The sequence below is a fragment of the Elaeis guineensis genome, chromosome 8 (genome assembly GCF_000442705.2).
Source record: "Elaeis guineensis isolate ETL-2024a chromosome 8, EG11, whole genome shotgun sequence".
Taxonomy (NCBI): Eukaryota; Viridiplantae; Streptophyta; class Magnoliopsida; order Arecales; family Arecaceae; genus Elaeis; species Elaeis guineensis.
In genome coordinates this window covers 41,945,997-41,966,331 of record NC_026000.2, presented here as the reverse complement: position 1 = coordinate 41,966,331, position 20,335 = coordinate 41,945,997, and positions in this window count along the sequence as shown.

Genomic DNA, 20,335 nt, shown 5'->3' with positions numbered 1-20,335 from the left:
TATTTTGACTACATTTAATGCCCATTTAATGTGCTCTAACGCTCTATTTCAGCCCAGATTACTTTCTACCATCATTTGAAGTTATAAAAGGCACTTAAAGGAGGGAATCAACAAGGTTTTCAAAAAGGTTCTTCAAGCATTCATTTCACCCTAAGCAAAAGCCCTCTTAAAAGTTCAAGAAGCTTTTATTTCAAGTTCACCAATCCCTCAAGAGCTTATTTAAGTCTTCAACTACTTTGAAAAAAATTAGAAAAGCTTGCTTCTTATTGTGTAAAGTGTATTTAAAGCTTTACTTGCTCATTAAAGGATCTACATCTGTATTTCTGTGTGATTCACTGTTATACTCTATTTTGAGTTGATTTTTTGTTTTGGAAGGGTTCCAAAATATGGAAAGATTGATCCGAACCTTGAATTGGATTGTATTGGGTTGGCTTATACCCAAAAAATAAGTGTTCTAGCTTGGAATAGCTAGAGTCGGAGGTTCCGACGTTGTATTCGGTTTGAATACGATTTAGTGGATTTGAATTCCAAGTAGGAGCTTGGAGAGTGGATATAGATGCAAGATTGACCGAATCACTATAAATCTTTTTGTTTGTGTTGTGCTTACTTGCTCTCCTTTTAAATTTTCTTATCTTTTTGTATTCTTGCATCCAACTTCTATATCTTGCATAAATTTTACTCTCCACATTTATCTCACTCATTGTTAAACAATCCTCATAGTTGTAAGTTAATTTTAAATTTTTAAAAATCCAATTCACCCCCCTTTTGGGTTGCATAACTGGACAACAAGTGGTATCAGAACTTGATGCTCTAGCCCTACTTTGATTTAACCATCAAAGAGCTAAAGATCTATGGCAACTAAAGTTGGCACTTCACTAGCCGAGGGGCAGTCCACAAACCAACCTCCACTTTTCAATAGGTCAAATTGTACCTATTGAAAAGCTCGAATAAAAATTTTTATTCAAGCACTTGACTATGATATGTAGACTATCATAGTAAATGGACCACACACACCCACTAGAATAATTGATGGTGTAGAATCAACCAAACTTGAAAAAGAATGGGATGAGGTTGATAAGAAAATGGCTCAACTAAATGCTAAAGCCATGAATATTTTGTATTATATTCTAGATGCTAATGAATTCAATCATATTTCAGCATGCATATCAGCTAAGAAAATATGGGATAGATTAGAAGTAACTCATGAAAGAACTAATCAAGTGAAGGAATCAAAAATTAACATGCTTGTGCATAAATATGAACTTTTTAAAATAAAGTATGATGAATTAATAACTGAAATATTTACTCATTTTACTGATATTATTAATGGTCTAAAAAGTCTTGGTAAGTCTTATTCTAACAGTGATCTCGTGAGAAAGATTCTTAGGTCTTTGCCAAGAACTTGAGAGGCCAAAGTGACCGCAATCCAAGAAGCCAAAGATCTAAATATCCTACCCATGAAGGAGCTTTAGGATCGCTGATGACACATGAGCTAAGCATGAAACAACACCAAGAAGAAGATGTCAAAAAGAAGAGGATAATCATCCTCAAATCCACTGCTCAACCTGATGAAGAATCCGATGATACAAAAAATGAAGAGCAGGATGAAGAAATGGCCCTCATTACTAGAAGGTTTAAGAAGTTTTTGAAGAAAAAAAATAAAGAATGAGGAAGAGGCCACCTATAAAAGAAAAACATAGCAAAGAGAAGGATAAGGAGCAACCCCTTATTTGTTATGAATGCAAGAAATCGGGACACTTTAAGTCTGAATGCCCACAAGTGAAGAAGGGTCTCAAAAAGTACAAGAAGAAGGTCATGATGGCTACATGGAGCGAAAGTGATGAGTCAAGCTCTGAAGAAGAAGACTCAAATGAACAAGCCAACTTGTGCCTTATGGCACACGAAAATGAGGTAATACTGAAACTCTTATCGACTTTACCTTTGAAGAACTTCATAAAGCTTTTTACAATCTAATTGATGAACTAAAGAAGCTAGGGGTAAAGAATAAAGAATTAAAATCAAAGAATCAATTTTTATTAAAAAAATGAGAATATTTTAAATGAAAAATCAATCTTGTCTCAAAAAAATTTGAACATAAAAATTGAGATTGTCAAGTTAAAACTAATAGTTGAGAAGTTCACTTTAAGTTCAAATAAGCTTCACATGATACTTAACAATCAAAAGGCCATTTATGATAAAGTCGGTCTTGGATATAACCCTTTAAAGAAATAAAAATTTTTAAAAAATATCTTAGTAAACTCATCATACAATAAGTTTTTAAATATAACTTGCTTTAAATATGGTAGAGTAGGATACAAATCCTATTCATATTTTTCTAACAAATCTAAAAATTTCAATGTAAAGAAAATTTGGGTTCCAAAAGAACTATTATGACTAACCAAAAAGGATCCAAGAAAACTTGAGTATCTAAAGTCAAAACTTGACTCTTGTGTGTAGGTGTGTCTTGCATCTCAAGGAGCAAACCGAAAATGGTATCTTGATAGTGGGTGCTCAAGACACATGACTGGTGATGAATCCCAATTCATCATACTTGATGCTAAAAATGGAGAGATGGTCACCTTTGGAGACAATGGCAAAGGAAAGATCATCGGTATAGGTAACATTGGTATCACTCCCTCCAAGTATATTAAAAATATTTTATTAGTAATGGTTTAAAATATAATTTATTAAATATCAGTCAATTTTGTGATAAAGGATACAAAGTCATTTTTGAATCTTCAATTTGCATTGTAACTAGTCCTATTAATGAAGGCATTAAATTTGTTGGGCATAGACATGGTAATGTTTATATGGTAGATTTGAATGATCTTTCCAAAATAAATATACAATGCCTAGTAGCCTTAAATGCTAAGATTAATGAGACTAGTTGGCTTTGACATCGGAGGCTTGTACATATTAGTATGCATTCACTTTCAAAACTTATTAAAAAGGAATTATTTATCAGCTTACCCAAATTGAATTTTGAAAAGAATAGAATTTGTGATACATGCCAAATGGGTAAACAAACATGAGTCTCATTCAAATCTAAAAATATTGTTTCAACTTCTAGGTCATTAAAACTATTGCACATGGATTTATTTAGACCCACTAAAACTACTAGTTTAGGTAGAAAATGATATAGTTTTGTAATTATTGATGATTTCTCTCATTTTACATGGATCTTCTTTTTGATACATAAGGATGAAACTTTTCATGTTTTCTCAAAATTTTATCGAAAAGTCACAAATAAAAAAAAATTTTCAATTCAAAATATTCGAAGTGATCATGGAACCGAATTTGAAAATCAAGATTTTGAAAAGTTTTGTGATGAAAAAGATATTGACCACAACTTTTCAGCACCTAGGACACCCCAACAAAATAGGGTAGTAGAAAATAAAAATAGAACTCTTGAAGAAATGGCCCTACCATGCTATGTGAAAGCAACCTTCCAAGATATTTTTGGACAGAAGCAATTAACACGACATGTTACATATTAAATCGTGCTTTAATTAGATCAATTTTAAAGAAAACTCCTTATGAGCTTTGGAAAGAAAGAAAACCAAATATTGCATATTTTCATATTTTTGGTTGCCAATGTTTGTTCTAAACAATGGTAAAGAAAGACTAGAAAAATTTGATGCAAAATCGATGAAACGATTTTTCTTGGTTACTCCTCTTCTAGTAAAGCTTTTAGAGTTTTCAATAAAAGAACTTTAATAGTAGAGGAGTCAATACATGTTGTTTTTGATGAAACTAACGATCTTCCTTCAAGGAAGAATGAAGGTATTGATGATGCAGATCCTCTTATAGAAGGGATGAAGGAGATCACTCTAAAAGACTCAACCATTCAAGATGATGAAGAACATGAAGACAAATAGGATGAGGAAGGTGAAGAACAACAAGAACAATCTCTGAGTACAAATGATCTACTCAAAGAATGGATGTATGATCACAATCACCCCAAGAACTAATCATTGGTGATCCTACACATGGTATAAGAACTCGTTCTTCACTTAGAGATGCATTCAATCATTTTGCTTTTATCTCTTATCTTGAATCTAAAATCATAGATGAAGCTGAAAAAGATTATAATTGGATAAATGTAATGCAAGAAGAACTTAATCAATTTGAAAGAAATAATGTATGGACTTTAGTTTCAAGATCTAAAAATTATTTAATAATTGGTACAAAATGGATATACAGAAATAAATTGGATGAACATGAAAATGTGATAAGAAATAAAGCGAGATTAGTTGCAAAAGGTTATAATCAAGAAGAAGAAATTGATTTTGATGAGACCTTTGCACCTGTTGCTAGATTAGAAGCAATTAGACTTCTACTTGCATATGCTTACTTTATAAATTTTAAGTTATTCCAAATGGATGTCAAAAGTGCTTTTCTAAATAGATATATTGCTGAAAAAGTTTATGTAGAATAACCTTCAAATTTTAAAAATCATACTTTTTCTAATCATATTTTTAAATTAAACAAAGCATTATATGGTTTGAAACAAGCACCTAGGGCTTGGTATGAAAGGCTAAGCAAATTTTTGCTTAATAATACTTTTTCAAGAGGAAATGTAGACACAATCTTTTTATTAAAAGAAATCAAAATGATATATTAGTTATACAAATATATGTTGATGATATTATTTTTGGGTTTACTAATGAAACTCTTTGTCAAGATTTTGCTAAGCTCATGCAGGGGGAGTTCGAGATGAGCATGATGGAAGAACTTACATTCTTCCTCAGACTCCAAATCAAACAAACAAAGGAAGAAATCTCCATCATCCAAAGCAAGTACACAAGAGAACTACTCAAAAGATTTAGAATGAAGAACTCCAAAGCAATTGATACACCCATGAGCCCATCATGTAAGCTTGACAAGGATGAAGGAGGTAAAAATAGAGACTTAAAATTTTATAGAGGCATGATTGGTTCTCTATTGCATTTAACTGTTAGTAGACCAGATATTATGTTTAGTATTTATCTTTGTGCTCGCTTTCAATCAAATCCAAAAGAATCTCACTTAAATGCAGTTAAAAGAATCCTTAGATATTTAAATGGTATACAAACTCTAGGACTATGGTATTCTAAGGATTTATTAATTGACTTGATAGGATATTCAGATGTCGATTTTGCAGGATATAGATTAGATAGAAAAAGTACTAGTGGAACTTGCCAATTTCTTGGAGTTAACTTACTCTCTTGGTTTAGCAAGAAGTAAAACTCGATAGCACTGTCTACGGTCGAGACCGAATACATTGCAACCGAAAGTTGTTGTGCTCAAATCTTGTGGATTAAGCAATAACTTGAAGACTTTGACATCAAACTCAATGAAACTCCCATAAAATGTGATAACACTAGTGCTATAAATCTAACTAAAAATCTAATTCAGCATTCTAGATCAAAATATATTGAAATTAGGCATTATTTCATAAGAGAACATGTTCAAAATAAAGATATAATTCTTGATTATGTTTGTACTGAAAATCAATTGACTGACATCTTTACCAAGGCCTTAAGTGAAGATAGATTTTGTGAAATTAGGAGAGAAATAGGAATCCTTGATCCATCAGCTTAAGTATCTTTCTGATTCCAAATTCTTAATGTCAAAAATTTATTGAACCAAATCTATTGAGCTCAATTCTCATTTTTCTTAAGAGCTCAAAAGCTTAAAACTATCATTCACATGATCAATACTTGGGTAAACATCCTTCTCTCAGAGTTTCAAATTTTTTTGAATTTTTTATTATTCATTTGAATTTTTCTGTGCCATGAGTCGACCCCAGGGTCGACCCTAGGGTAAACTTGTAATTTTGTCAAAATCCTTTGGGCGCTCTCTTCTTATTGAGAATTTTTCCTTGAGCCGACTTAGCCCTTCGTCTTCTTCCTCTCACTGAACCAAAAGCTTTCCATCTCTTCTCCCTCAAACCAAAGATTTCTCTCAAATATCTCCTCCCACTAATTTTTCACTCTTCAAATCGCCCGTTTAGGAACCAAGTTCCTCTCTTCTTTTTTCTTTATTTGGGGTGGTTCGAGCTTGCCCTAGAATCATCCCCTCTTCTCCAAACTGATGATTTAACTCCTCAAATCCTTGCCTTTTTCCTTCCAAAATCCTTTCCTCTCTGCCTCACATTTAGTCTCCTAAGCTCCTTTCAAGTCTCTCTTGACCTAATGGCTCCTAAAATGAAGCTACCACAAAGAAAGAAATCCATTCGTGGGTTGGAAGAGAGTGTGCACAGAAAGAGATTAACAGCCAGCTTTTTCTTGCTCCAATCCCTGCTCCAGGTCCTGCTTCAGCTTCCACTCAGTTCCCAATCAACCCAAGCAAGCTACCTCTCTCTGATCAAAAGTAATATCCTAAAAAAATATTGATTTCAAGTTTTTTAAAAAAGAAGGGTTCACTATTGGATCGAAGATTAAGTATCAAGGATGAAAATTTTACTGCTCTTTAAAGAAAAATACTTATGTCGATCTAGTCAGGGAATTTTACTTAAATTTGAGCTATAGCAATGGAACAGTGAAATCTACAGTAAAAGGTATTGATGTTATTCTTGATCCAGTACATTTGGGACAGATACTGCATTTGCCTTGTGAATGCTATACCAATATGGAGTTCCCTATTAAAGAAGAAGGAATTAATGTTATCTTAGGGAGAACCTATACTGGAAGTCAAAATAAATTGGAAGCAAAAATTTTTTCTGTTGAGATGAGGCTGTTACATCACTTGGTAACCAAACTGTTTGTCCCTAGGAGTGGTAGACACGACCTTTTATCTGGTAGGGACATTTCATTATGTACCATGTGATCACTCAAACCCCCCTAAACCTTCCAGCATTGATGTTTGAGGCTATGAGGGAAACCCTGAACAAGTCCAAGGCTCACTTGCCTTTTGGTATGGCACTTACCTTAGTTTTTAGAAAGTTCGGAGTCAGTTTTGAGGGGGAGGCAGTTGCTAGACTATCCCATTCCGATACCATCAACTGCCACACACTGCATCACATGGATTTTTCTAAGACTGATGGTGATTGGACAAAGGGTGTTGAGGAGAGAGCAGAGGATAGAATAGAGGGGGACCATCTTCACCTCTTCATGATCACAGAGCATCCCCAGATATTCAGTTCATATCTGATCACGAGGTTGGTCCTTCAGAGTCTGTGAGAAGACATGCTTCAGTTCCACAGTCAGAGAGCAGAGCACATCCTTCAAAGTTCAGACTAGCAGATGATCAGATTGAGATGATGTCCCAGCATGTTGCCTCTATTCTATCTCAGCAGTTTGCCACTTCTTTCTTTGCTCAGAGATTAACTTCCCAGAATGACTTAGACCAGACTCTGATCCCTCACATTTCTACTATTTTTCAGATGCTTACTGATCAGTCGGTATGTATTGAGCAGCTTGAGGGATGTATTTTGAGATTGACAGGCAGAGTATTAGACTTGCAGGGGCAAGTACTAGCTTTAGCCCATCCCCAGCAGCATGAGGATATCACAGAAGTCTCAGACCTAACTGCAGAGACAGCTAGACTTCGAGGAGTCTTAGAGAGTGGTTTTGACTTCTTGAGGAGAGAGATCAGGGGTTCCAGTAAGAATGCTTCTACTCAGTTCAGTGCCCTGATGCAGTCTGTTTCGAGAGCCCTGGATCTTTTGGACACCATCAGACTTTCTCTTATTGCACAATCCGTAGCTTCTCAGGCTCCAGGATCCTCTCATCCTCTACTTTGCTGGTACCTCTACCCGTGGCTGAGGCAAATGTGGTCGAGGTCGTGCTCATGGACTTGATCTTATATCTCCTCACCCTATCTTTGATTCTTCAGATTCTGATCCCTCTAGCCATGACATCTATTAGATCTAGATTAGTTTGTCTCCTATATCTAGGATCTATCTTATGGGCCTTATATTTGTTGGCTAATTAACTCTTGGATAGTTTCTATCCATGACTTTTGTATTTTGAGTTGACTCATGTGTATTGGGACACCTTTTGTATTCAGTCACTTTTGAATATATATATATATATGTGCTTTGACTTTCAATGAATGTCTATGAATGTGATCAAATTGAATTCTTTTAATTATGAGATATAAAAAATAACTCATATTAGTGCTGAGAAATACTATGAATTGCAATATCTTCTAGATGAGCAAATTGATATATCCTTTATGTTTGCTATGTTGAGGGGGAGTTGAGAAATAAGCAATCAAAGAAGGGGGCTAAAGAAATAAAATATGGTATCAAAAAGAGAGAGTAAAGAAAATATATCTTTTTTGTCATCTTGCTTTTTTCTATCCTTAAAATCTCTTAAGATCTTAATTGATGCTATCAAAAAGGGAGAGTAAAAAAAATTTATCCTTTCAATATCCCTTAAAAGGAGGAGTAAAGAATATTAATTGATGCTGTCAAAAAGAGAGAGTAGAGAATCAAAATCAAATTTGAGTAATAAGCAATAAAAAAATAAGTAATAAGCAATAAAGAAATAAGCAATAAGTAAAATTATTAAGCAAATATGTTAAAGAACCAAAATCGTCAGCTAATTTTAATTTAATTTTTAAAGCAAATAAACTTATAAGCAAATTTCAAATTGATCTTCAAACTGCTTATGATGTATTTCATTCAAATACTTGGCTATGATATTGAAGTGATGCATCTTCATAAATTTGAAATTCATGTTCAATGCTTTATATGTACTTTTGCTCAAGTATTTTATCATCATCAAAAAGAGGAAGATTGTTGCTCTTTGAATTGATTTTGATGATTACAAAGTATTTAAGGGGGTTGCTAATGATTTTGGTTTGAAAAAAGATTTATTGTATTTCAGGGGTAAAATCATAATTTTATCAAGTTCTGATTCGGAAGCCTCAAAAGCAAGAGCAGAAGATTTGTAATCTATTAGAGATAATTTTAATATTTTTGGATGTATATTTTGAAAGAAAATCATATTTATAAATTTGAGTCGATCCCATGAGTCGACTCATGTCAAAAGGGGCTTAACGACACATTTTTTTTTGGCTGGCACACTCTGTGAGTTGACCCCTGAGCATGAGTCAACCCTATGAGTCTACCTCTGCAACTGTGTAGGCCAAAATTATAAAATAGTAATTTTCTATTCTGTGCCACAGAAGTCGACCCCATGAGTCGACTCATGAGCATGAGTCGATCCTATGAGTCGACCCCTGTGATGGAAAAACTTCGCAATGGCTAGTTTTTAACTTATTTTGACTGCATTTAATGCCCATTTAATGTGCTCTAATGGCTCTATTTCAGCCCAGATTACTCTCCACCATCATTTGAAGTTATAAAAGGTACTTAAAGGAGGGAATCAACAAGGTTTTCAAAAAGATTCTTCAAGCATTCATTTCAACCCTAAGCAAGAGCCCTCTTAAAAGTTCAAGAAGCTTTTATTTCAAGTTCACCAACCCCTCAAGAGCTCATTCAAGTCTTCAACCACCTTGAGGGAAATCAGAAAAGCTTACTTCTTATTGTGTAAAGTGTATTTAAAGCTTTACTTGCTCATTAAAGGAGCTACATCTGTATTTTTATGTGATTAACTGTTATACTCTATTTTGAGTTAATTTTTTATTTTGGAAGGGTTCCAAAATATGGAAAAGTTGATCCAAACCTTGAATCGAATTGTTTTAGGTTGGCTTGTATCCGAGAAACAAGTGTTCTAGCTTGGAATAGCTAGAGTCGGAGGTTCTGATGTTGTATTCAGTTTGAATATGGTTTAGTGGATTTGAATTCTCAAGTAGGAGCTTGGGGAGTGGATGTAGATGCAAGGTTAGCACCGAACCACTATAAATCTTTTTATTTGTGTTGTACTTACTTGTTCTCCTTTTAAATTTCTTTATCTTTTTGTATTCTTGCATTCAACTTCTATATCTTGCATAAATTTCACTCTCCACATTTATCCCGCTCATTGTTAAACAATCTTCATAGTTGTAAGTTAATTTTAAATTTTTAAAAATCCAATTCACCCCCCCTCTTGGGTTGCATAGCTGGACAACAAGATTTTAGATTCTGCATGCACCTATCATGTATGTTGCAGAGAGAAGTAGTTTGACTTCCTAGAGAGCAGTGAGGGCATTGTTTATCTATCAAATAGATTGAGCTATGTGATCAGAGGCATTGGATGGTCAGCTGAAGGATACATGATGATGTAGTGAGGAGATTAGGAGAGGTCCAATACATATCCAATTTCAGACAAAATCTTATCTCAGTGAGCAGACTAAATTTGAGAGGCTACAAAATGATAGCTGGTAAAGAATTCCTGAAGGTGTTACATGGTGATAGGATTATTCTGGAGCGAAAGAAGAGGATGAGAGGATATTACTGCTTGGCGGAGAGCCCAATGCGAAATGGAGCTTCAGGAGCTAGGAGGAGCCCAGAGCAAGGTGGAGCTCCAGGTGGAGGTAGATCGATACTAGATGGAAGACTCAGAAGAACAAGAGACAACATCACAGAGTGAAGTTTCTATTGCCGCAGGAGACTTCTCTGAGCAGGCTTTGGTTAGAGTGGATACAGCCCTTGACAGAGGTAGAATTGAGTGGCCTGGCTTGACTCCCATATTTATCCATCTCTGAGATAGCAGACATACTTCAAGGTGTGGAGGTGAGACGGATCACAGGCTTTCAGAGATAGATGGAGGCCGAATATCGAGTCAAGATGGAGATTGTTAAAAAATATGTCTCAAGATTTTTTGTCCACACTGAGCCTACAACGAGGTCCAGGATGATGAATAGAGTCCAACGAGCTCAAGAATAGTCCAAATGGAGTCCAGATAGTCAAGATACACATAAAAGAAGCTTAGAGCAGGTTGCACAATGCACGAGGCATCAAAGGCTAACAACGATGCAGTCAGGCTCAACGGACACATGCTTGCAGGCACGTGTGGCCAGCACATGGGTGGGCCCAGCACGGGCATGTGCGAGCGCGCACGGGGGCCGGCCTAGCATGTGTGTGGGCACCCAGGCCCAGCACCCTGCATGGTCCATCGTGAACTGTAGGGTGCTGGATGGTCCATGGAGGCTACATGAACCGATCACATAGTTCATGCACGGTCCACGAGTATTTTTGTACAATTCAACAACTTTAGAGTGAGCCGTTCATGATCGGATGGTTGAGGATGACTCTAGACATGATCAGGTTTGACCTGAGGCTATAGTGCATGATCGAACGATTTTGGTGTGAGCCAGTCACAATCAGATGGCCATGGATTGTTCTAAGGTTAATTGGGACTCAATATTCCTAGTATAATAGTATTTTTGAGATTCTGAAGCCTATATAGCTCTGATTGACGAGCCGTTTATTATGTTAGATAGCTGGTGATATTTTGAAGGTGCAGAAATACTTCAAGAGAGATTTTAGAAAGTTTTATGAGGATTTTAGAACTTCTTATTGAGATACTCTTGTAGAAAGGTTGAGTGGTGAGTTCCTCTTGTATTGGTTGTGTTTTATTCTCTCATAGTGAAGCTTGCACGCCCCATGGAGATAGGCTTGATGCCGATCCATATATCTGTATTTTGTTTCTTGTTTTGTTTCTTCTTTCTTTCTACTGTATCATGTGGTATCAGATCCTGCACAATCGTACATTGATGTGACTTCGGTTCCTTCGTTTGAGCAATGATGCCAGTGCTGCACAGTACAACAAAATAGGGCCATCGAGGGAGGGTGCCACTCCGAGCTCGTCGATGAACTTCTGTAACTACATAGCTTCTTTCGCAGCATCGAATGTCACGATGTATTCCACCTCGCATGTAGAGTCAGACACGGTGTGCTGCTTGAAATTTTTTTAGCAGATTGCTCCATCGTTCAGGGTATAGATGTATCCCGACACGCTCTTGCTATCATCATGATCTGACTGAAAATTGAAGTCTATAAATCCCATAAGTTTTAAGTTGGTTTCTCTATAAACAAGCCACTGATCCTTAGTATTTCTCAAATACTTAAGGATAGCTTTTACAACCTTCCAGTGGTTCTCTCCTGGATCAAACTGGTAGCTACTCACTACTCCTAGTGAGTATGCCACGTCTGGTCTTGTATATATCATAGTGTACATTATGGAACCCACTACTGAAGTATATGGAATCCTACTCGTATGCTCCCTCTCTTGAGAAGTTGTCAGACAATCTCTCTTTGAGAGAGTAATTCCATGGCCTATCAGAAGATAGCCCTTGAAATTTTTCATACTGAATCATTTCAGTATGGTATCGATGTATATGGATTGAGACAATCCAAGTATCCTTTTTGATCTATCTCTATAGATCTTTATCCTCAGGATGTAGGATGCTTCTCTCAAGTTCTTCATGGAGAACTAGATGATAGCCAAACCTTTATTCCTTGTAATATAGAAACATCATTTCTGATTAAGAGAATGTCATCCACATATGGAACAAGAAATACTACCATAGAATTATTAACCCATTTGTATATGCAGGATTCTTCTCCGTTCTTAACAAAGCCATACATTCTAATCACTTTATCAAAATGCATGTTCCAACTCCTACTTGCTTGCTTCAATCCATAAATAGATCTTTGAAGCTTGCATACCTTAGACTCGTCTGTGGATGTGAAATCTTCCGGTTGTATTATATACACCTCTTCTTCTAGCTCACCATTAAAGAAAGCTATTTTTACATCCATTTGTCTGATTTCATAGTCTAGATATGTGGCTATCGCAAGTATGATCTAAATGGATTTTAGCATCGCTACAAGAGAGAAGGTCTCATCATAGTCAATACCATAATGTTGACGATGCCCCTTGGCAACCAGACGGGTTTTATATATCTCCATCTTGCCATCTGTGTCTCTCTTTCTCTTAAAGATCCACTTACACCCTATGAATTTTATCCCTTCAGGTGGATCAACTAATGTCCATATATCATTGACCTTTATGGACTCCATTTCAGACTTCATGGCTTCTTGCCACTTATCGAAGTTAGATCTCTGTATTGCATCCATGTAGGCGATTAGATTCTCGTTGTTCTCATCAAGCTCAATAGGATCCCCATCCTGAATCAAGAAATCATAGTATCTATCTGGTGGGTGCGATACTCTATCGGATCTCCTTAATGGTGCATTAATAATAGGTTCTTGATTTGATTCAATCAAATCAGATTCTATGGGTTCACTAGATTGTGCCGATTTTTTTACTCGTCGAACTTCATCAAGCTCGATTTTAGAAGCACTAATTCCTTCACTAAAGAATTTTTTTCTAAAAAGTATGTTTTATTGCTCACGAACACTTTCTGTTCATCAGGAAAGTAGAAATAATACCCCTTAGTTTCTTTCGAATACCCTATAAAGATACACTTGTCAGATTTAGGTCTTAGTTTATCTATTTTTAAACATCTGTTATAAGCCAGACACCCCCAAATCCTAAGATGTGAGAGTATTGGTTTATGCCCAATCTATATCTCATATGATATTTTATTCGCAGACTTACTTGAAACTCTATTAAGTACATAGCAAGCTGACTCGAGCGCATATCCCCAAACAAAGATTGGCAGACTTGAAAATCCCTTCATGGATCGAACCATATCCAACAAGGTTTGATTCCTCCTTTCTGAGATGCCATTGTGCTGTGACGTTCTAAGAGGATTCCATTATGAGAGAATTCCATTCTCTTCTAGATGTATTAAAAATTCATCGAAAAGATATTCACCTCCTCGATCAGATCGAAGAGTTTTAATGCTCTTTTCAGTTTGTTTCTTTATCTCACTATGAAATCATTTAAACATTTCAAATGATTTAAACTTATTTTTTATCAAGTAGATATACCCATACCTAGATAGATCGTCTGTGAACATAATGAAGAATTGATGCCCTCCTCTTTACTTGTGCTCATTGATCTACATAGATCAGTATGTATAAGACCTAGAACATCACTGGCTCATTCACCTTTTCTAGTAAAAGGTAATTTGGTCATCTTTCCAAGTAGATATGATTCACAGGTTGGTAATAATTCACAATCATTGTCCTTAAAGATTTCCTCTCGGATTAATCTGTTCATCCTGTTCTTGTTAATATGACCTAACCTGTAATGCCAAAGGTAGCCATCCAAAATATCATCTATCCCAGGGTGTTTTCTCAATGTGTACATGACACTGGCCACGATACAACATAAATCTTATTGTTCAATTATCGTGTATTATAGTAACACCATTCAAAATGATATCATAAAATTTTTTTTATTAAAATTTCATAATTTTCTTTGGTTAGAAGGTCTACAGAAATTACATTCAATAAGAAACTAAGATAAAAATGACAATCACTAAGAATAATGATATGAGAATTGAATACAAGTTTGATAATTTCTAAAGCTAGAATTGAAACTGATCTTCCATCTCAAATATTCTGGAATCTCTCACCATCTTCAAATCTTCTACTGACTTGAAGTCCCTATGAGGAATTACAAATGTTAATAGGACTACAGTATCTAATACCTAGATCATTGTATCACAAATTAAGAAGTTACAAGGAGTTATCATATAATTATCTTGCTTAGCAACTGATTGCTTTTTCTTCTTAGGCCTGATCAGATCAAGGAAAGCAATATATTGAGGATAGTTCCTCTTCCAATGATCCTATTTCTTACAGTAGAAGCATTCTGTCTGACTCTGGTCAGACTTGGACTTGGACTTCATGGTCTGACCCCTAGCACTTGTCACCTTTCTTTTCTTCTTCTTCTTCCCTTTCTTCAAGGGACAACGTCCGCCTGAAGAAGATCCTCCCACTACATTCACCATCTCTTTGTGGAGCTGGTGATCTTTCTCAAAAGTCTGTAACAACCTCAACAGATCGTGGTAGTTTACTACAGATTTTATCATTCAATAATGATTGAGAAACAGTAAGTAGGACTTCGGCAGAAAATTCAGAATCGCATCTTTCCCAAGCTACTCAAGCAAAGAAAAGTCAAGCTTGCTGAGGTGCTGGATTTGTTCAATCATGTATAATACATGATCAATTACCGATGCCCTCTCCCTCATCCAAGCATTGAAAATGATACAACTGGTCTTGTGCCGCTCAACATCATCGAGAGTGCCAAAAGAATCATCCAATACTTTGAGCATTTCTTCTGACTAAGCTTTTTGAATTTATGACTGAACTCGTCGTTCATAGCTACTTGTATGATACAACGCACTGTGGTGCAGTCGTTGAGCCACTTCAAGTAAATATTTCGAACCGCACTGCGAGCATTGGGAGCAGGCTCCTTAGGTGTTGGATTTGTTAGCATGTACAGGATCTGCTCGTGTTCTAGGACTATCTTCAATTTTTGATATCAGCTATCGAAATTGGGTCCCTTCAGCTTATCACTGTCTAACAGCAATCAGAGCAACAAGTTGGTGGCCATAACTATAAAAGAAAAATTAAAATCTAATTAGTATATGAATCGATTAAGCCTAAAGACATGGACTTTAGTCTAAGAGTTCTCTCACTATTTTAAATGAATTAGTAGCCTCTACCTCCAATTCAAAGAATTACCCTAATTCCTTAATGGGTACTAGAATCCACATAGTTGCACATGAGCCCGACTTTGGCCGGCTCACCCATGTGTATCCTATGATTAGGTTCTTAACCAATTGTTTCATCAAATATTTTTTAGTAGTTAATTTTGTGGGTACTAGAATCCACATAGTTGCACATGAGCCCGACTTTGGCCGGCTCACCCATGTGTATCCTATGATTAGGTTCTTAACCAATTGTTTCATCAAATAATTTTTAGTAGTTAATTTTGCCTCAGGATCCTAACAATAGGCTTTGGCCTCTATTGAAAGGTCTGGTTAGATCCAACCATTAACATGATCATACTCAGAAGTCTAACCATAAATGATTAGGCCCAACTTGGGTCGGTCATCCTGATCACCTATAAGAAAGACTCGACTGAGTCGTCATATTATGAATGATAATTTCAATAGCAGATGAGCACTAGGCCTTTGGGCAGTCCAACGATCATTTAACTATTGGACCCATTATCATCCAACTTAATGGGAGGCTATGATCTAGTCATCACCATAACTATTTCATTTTTAGAGACTTAATAATTTTAGAAGATTTAATTAATTGAATTGATAGATGAGAAAAGACTTGATCAGTTAATCTTAATCCTCTCACTGGCTTCATCAAGTCAGATTAAAGAAGATTAGGTTCAATCTGATCCATGCAACCAGTCATAAATTCTCCTACTGATTTCATCAAGTCATAAAGAGGACTCAAGACAAGTTGAACTAGGGGCACCTAAATCAGTCATACTGATTTTCTAGTTAGCATGGGTCAACCCAAATCATTAAGTGATCTTATCAAAATATGATTGACCATGTTGGCCAGATAAGTGAGATCGATGGAAGAAATATTTATTGACTCGTCATAGACTCAATCTATGTGAGTAGCTTCCAATTAATGACCATCGATCAAGACTGTCAAACTTATCTTAGATATCAATTGGTTAAATAGTTTTAATTTGATCAACTTATAGGCTTGGGTTCGACCACGGAGCTATGATCAAGGTCCATCTTGGTCTAATCAAAGACATAAACTTGACCAACTATAACTATTGAAAATTGATCAAGAGAAGAAATTGACCCAATCAGAATTAACTATTAATTTGATTTCTAACCCTAGGTCTAATCTAATTAAATGGATCTGACTCAAGCTAACCTATTAACCCATGAATTATGAAATTGATGCCTTAAATCTTTGATTCTCAAATCTAGATTACTTAATTCTCAATTAAGTTTTGGGCTGACATGGGTTGAGATTCGGTATTTGAAAATAATTTTAAGTTTTGTAAAATATTTTTACAAACAATCATACAATAATTAAAATCCTAATTTTAGATCTAAGATACATTATATTAGATGTAAAATAAAGTTTTAATTTTTTTCATTATTCATCTTCATAGAAAAGACTGCACAGCACACCTATATGCCATAGGAGATCCCCATCGAATAAGAAAAGAGGATCGTGAAACCCTACTTTCTCCTATGATCAGACGGCAATGGTGATCTACCCAATTAGATTACTACACTACTCATATTTTAGATTAATTATTTAGATCAAATCTAAATAATTAATATCAGATTAATATCAAATTATATATAAAAAATTTATGCACAAGAAATCTAGCTCTGATACCACTGTTGGAAAATAGATAGTTCAATGCATGTATTTTTTAAAATTTTTTATAGTAAAAAAAATAGATTAAATAATTTAATCTCCTACACATACTTTAGATCAGATCTAAACTATCTTTCTAAGGATCTATTATAGAAAATTATGTCTCAAAGTCAATCGTCAGCCTGTTGATGGTTGTGCTTATCATTGTAATTGTATATAAATTATTAAATTAATAAATATTATTTAATTTTTTCATCATTGTGTACATCTCATTTTGAACTCTTATTATGTAATGAAGTCTTTAGGACATTTGATTCGATATAGAAGGATATATCATTTAGTCCTTAAACTTTAAGTTCATGACCAAATGATATACTATTATTAGGATGATAGCTATATCAAGTATAGGTTTGTTGGGTATAAAATAACTCCAGCCAAAGTTCGTAAAAGGCCAATCCTTCCAGGGCTCTTCCGACTTCCGACCTTGTGTGGGTCTTTCTGAACTCCCCCGACCGCCTGAGCTTCCATAATACCATCCGGACCTCTCCAATAATGAGCTCCTCCATTCATCCACCGGGCTGCTCCAAACACTTTCTGAGCTTCACTATCAGCTGATTTTCTACAGTGATCGACTATTCTCCGAACCTCTTCCAGACTTCTTCCTACCACGAGCGATTTTACTCCAAACTTCTTCTGGACTTTGTCAATGTCGAGCTTCTCCAGCAGCAGGACTTCTATAGTGACCAAACTCCATCCAAGTTTCTACGATAGTCGACCACCTTTCGGATTTCACTCGAGCTCCAACAAGAGTTGGATCCCAGCCGAACTTCTACAGTGGATGGATCACGAACGAACTTCTACAACAGACAGGCTCCACCAGTCGGGTCTCTACTCCGAGCTTCTACAATAAAAAATCTCCATCCGAGCTTCCACGACAACCGATCTTCGTCCGAGCTTCTACAATAAGTGGCCTCCTTTCAGACTCCTACAAGAGTCGGACTCCGTCCGAACTTCTACAACAGAATTGAATCCCAGACTCCTCCAATGTTCGACCTTCCCCAGTACCCTCGAGACTCCCCCAGCAGACAAACCTCCACAGCGCCATCTGAACTCCACTGTCGGACGATCCTCTGTCGGATTTCTTATGAAACCAGACCTCTCCGGCAGATAATCTTCAGATGAGCTTCCACACCAAGCAAATTTCAGATAGACTCCTCTAGCAATCGAACTCTTACCAGACTTCTCCAACAGAAAGTTTCCATCCGAGCTTCTATAACAGATGACTTCCACCTACAGCATTAGTGCCCAAGGCATCCGATAGCAGTGGACTCATCAGCAACCTTAAAAACATCTGAGCTTCTCTTAGATTATTGAGATAGAGAGCCATTCCACTCCATCAGACATTCCAACCGAGCTTCAGCCATCAGGCCCGAACTCTCCAGCAAGTCACGACAATGGACACCACTTCACTCTTTGTAATAGATTTCACGTGGCCCCACCACTCTCTGGCAAGTCGCGACAATGGACACCACTCCACTCTCCATAACAAACTCCACGTGCCCTGAACGGCCCCCTGATGCCACTACTCTCCGTAACAAACTTCACGTGCCTCGAACGGCCCACTACCAGGCAGTTACAGACGTCACTGTCAATTAGTTACGTTCTCTGTCTATAAAAAAGGACCCCAGATACGTTCTTCTCTAAGCTCAAAACTCTATCTCGAAACTCTGCTAAAATTCTATTCGAGTGCTCCATTTCTATTGAGGCAGGTACTGACTTGAGCATCAGAGGATCTTGCCGAAGCACCCCCAACTCTGGTTTAGACTTCCCTTGCAAGTTTCGATGGCGGATGCGATCCCCTCGACTCCAGCTTCTCCGACATCGATGGAATTTTGCACCAACAGAATTGGCGCTAGAAGGAGGACATGTGTCTTCGTAGTACCCTTGTTCTTAAAGGAGTACTCAACGGGATTGTCTTTGATCATCTTCTTCGATATTTTCTCCTTCTTCTCCTGCCAGATCTCCATCTGATGCCTCCTCGAAAGGCATCCACCAGGCGATCCACGGCCTCGCAGCTAGATCTCAGCAAGACCTGCAAGCTCCGACCTCATCTCCAGTTTCTCAAGCTCTCCTCCTTCTCTGGCAACGCAGTCAGCATGGAGCAGTTCGACCTGCTGGTTCAGTAGGTTAGAGGCCTCATCAAAGCAGTGCAGGCCATGCACAGCAGCAGCAACAGCCGCAGGCATCTGTGCGGTTGGAAAGAGCATCACCAGAGTTTCAGAATCTGACGATCGGGCGGGCCACTTGGGCCAGTCGCCCTGTCTTTCCCAAAAAGGGGAAGCAGAAGATGGAGAGCCCTCCATCCGATCATGATTCCACCCCCAGAGGGTCCCTACCTCTGTTCTACCAAGAGACCCTCAAGACTCGCAGTCGAGAAGATCTCCTGGATCAAAGTTCCAAGAGATAAACCGACGGATCGAGGAGCTCATCAGATGAGGTCGGCTCGATAGATTCATCCGATGCCGATCTGAAGGTAGGAAGGAACAGCCTGAAGATCGACCTCCAACTAGATCGTTAACATCATCTTTGGAGGACCCGATGGGGAGCAGCTAGTGGATCGGTCGTACCGTCCAAGCGGTAGAGGACTGAAGAATCTATAACCTTTACTGAAGAAGATGCCCGGGAGATTCAATTCCCCCATAATAATGCAGTTGTAGTTTCTTTAAATATTACTGACTATGATGTACATTATATTCTTGTTGATAGTGGAAGCTCGATCGATATTCTATTTTACGATGCATTCTCAAAAATATCCATTTGGATGGTCGATTAGAGCTGATAAACTCTTCGTTGGTAGGGTTCATTGGCAATGCTATGCCAGTGGAAGGGATAATAACTTTAACCATGGTTGCAGGCTGGTACCTAAAGCAATCAAGAGCGCAAGTAAATTTTTGGTAGTAAGGGTGCCATCTGCCTACGACGCAATACTCGACCGATCTGGCCTCAACACCCTCCGAGCTGTAGTATCGACCTACCATTTGAAGCTGAAATTTTCTACTAGCCAAGGAGTCGGAGAGGTCAGAGGAGATCAAGCCCTGGCAAGACACTGCTACAACATAGCCCTACAAAGAAATGGTCAGTCCGACCCCTATCCGGTTGGTGGATTGGACACCTGCGATGACCTTGCTGAAGAACGGGGTGAGCCAATTGAAGATCTTATCTCAA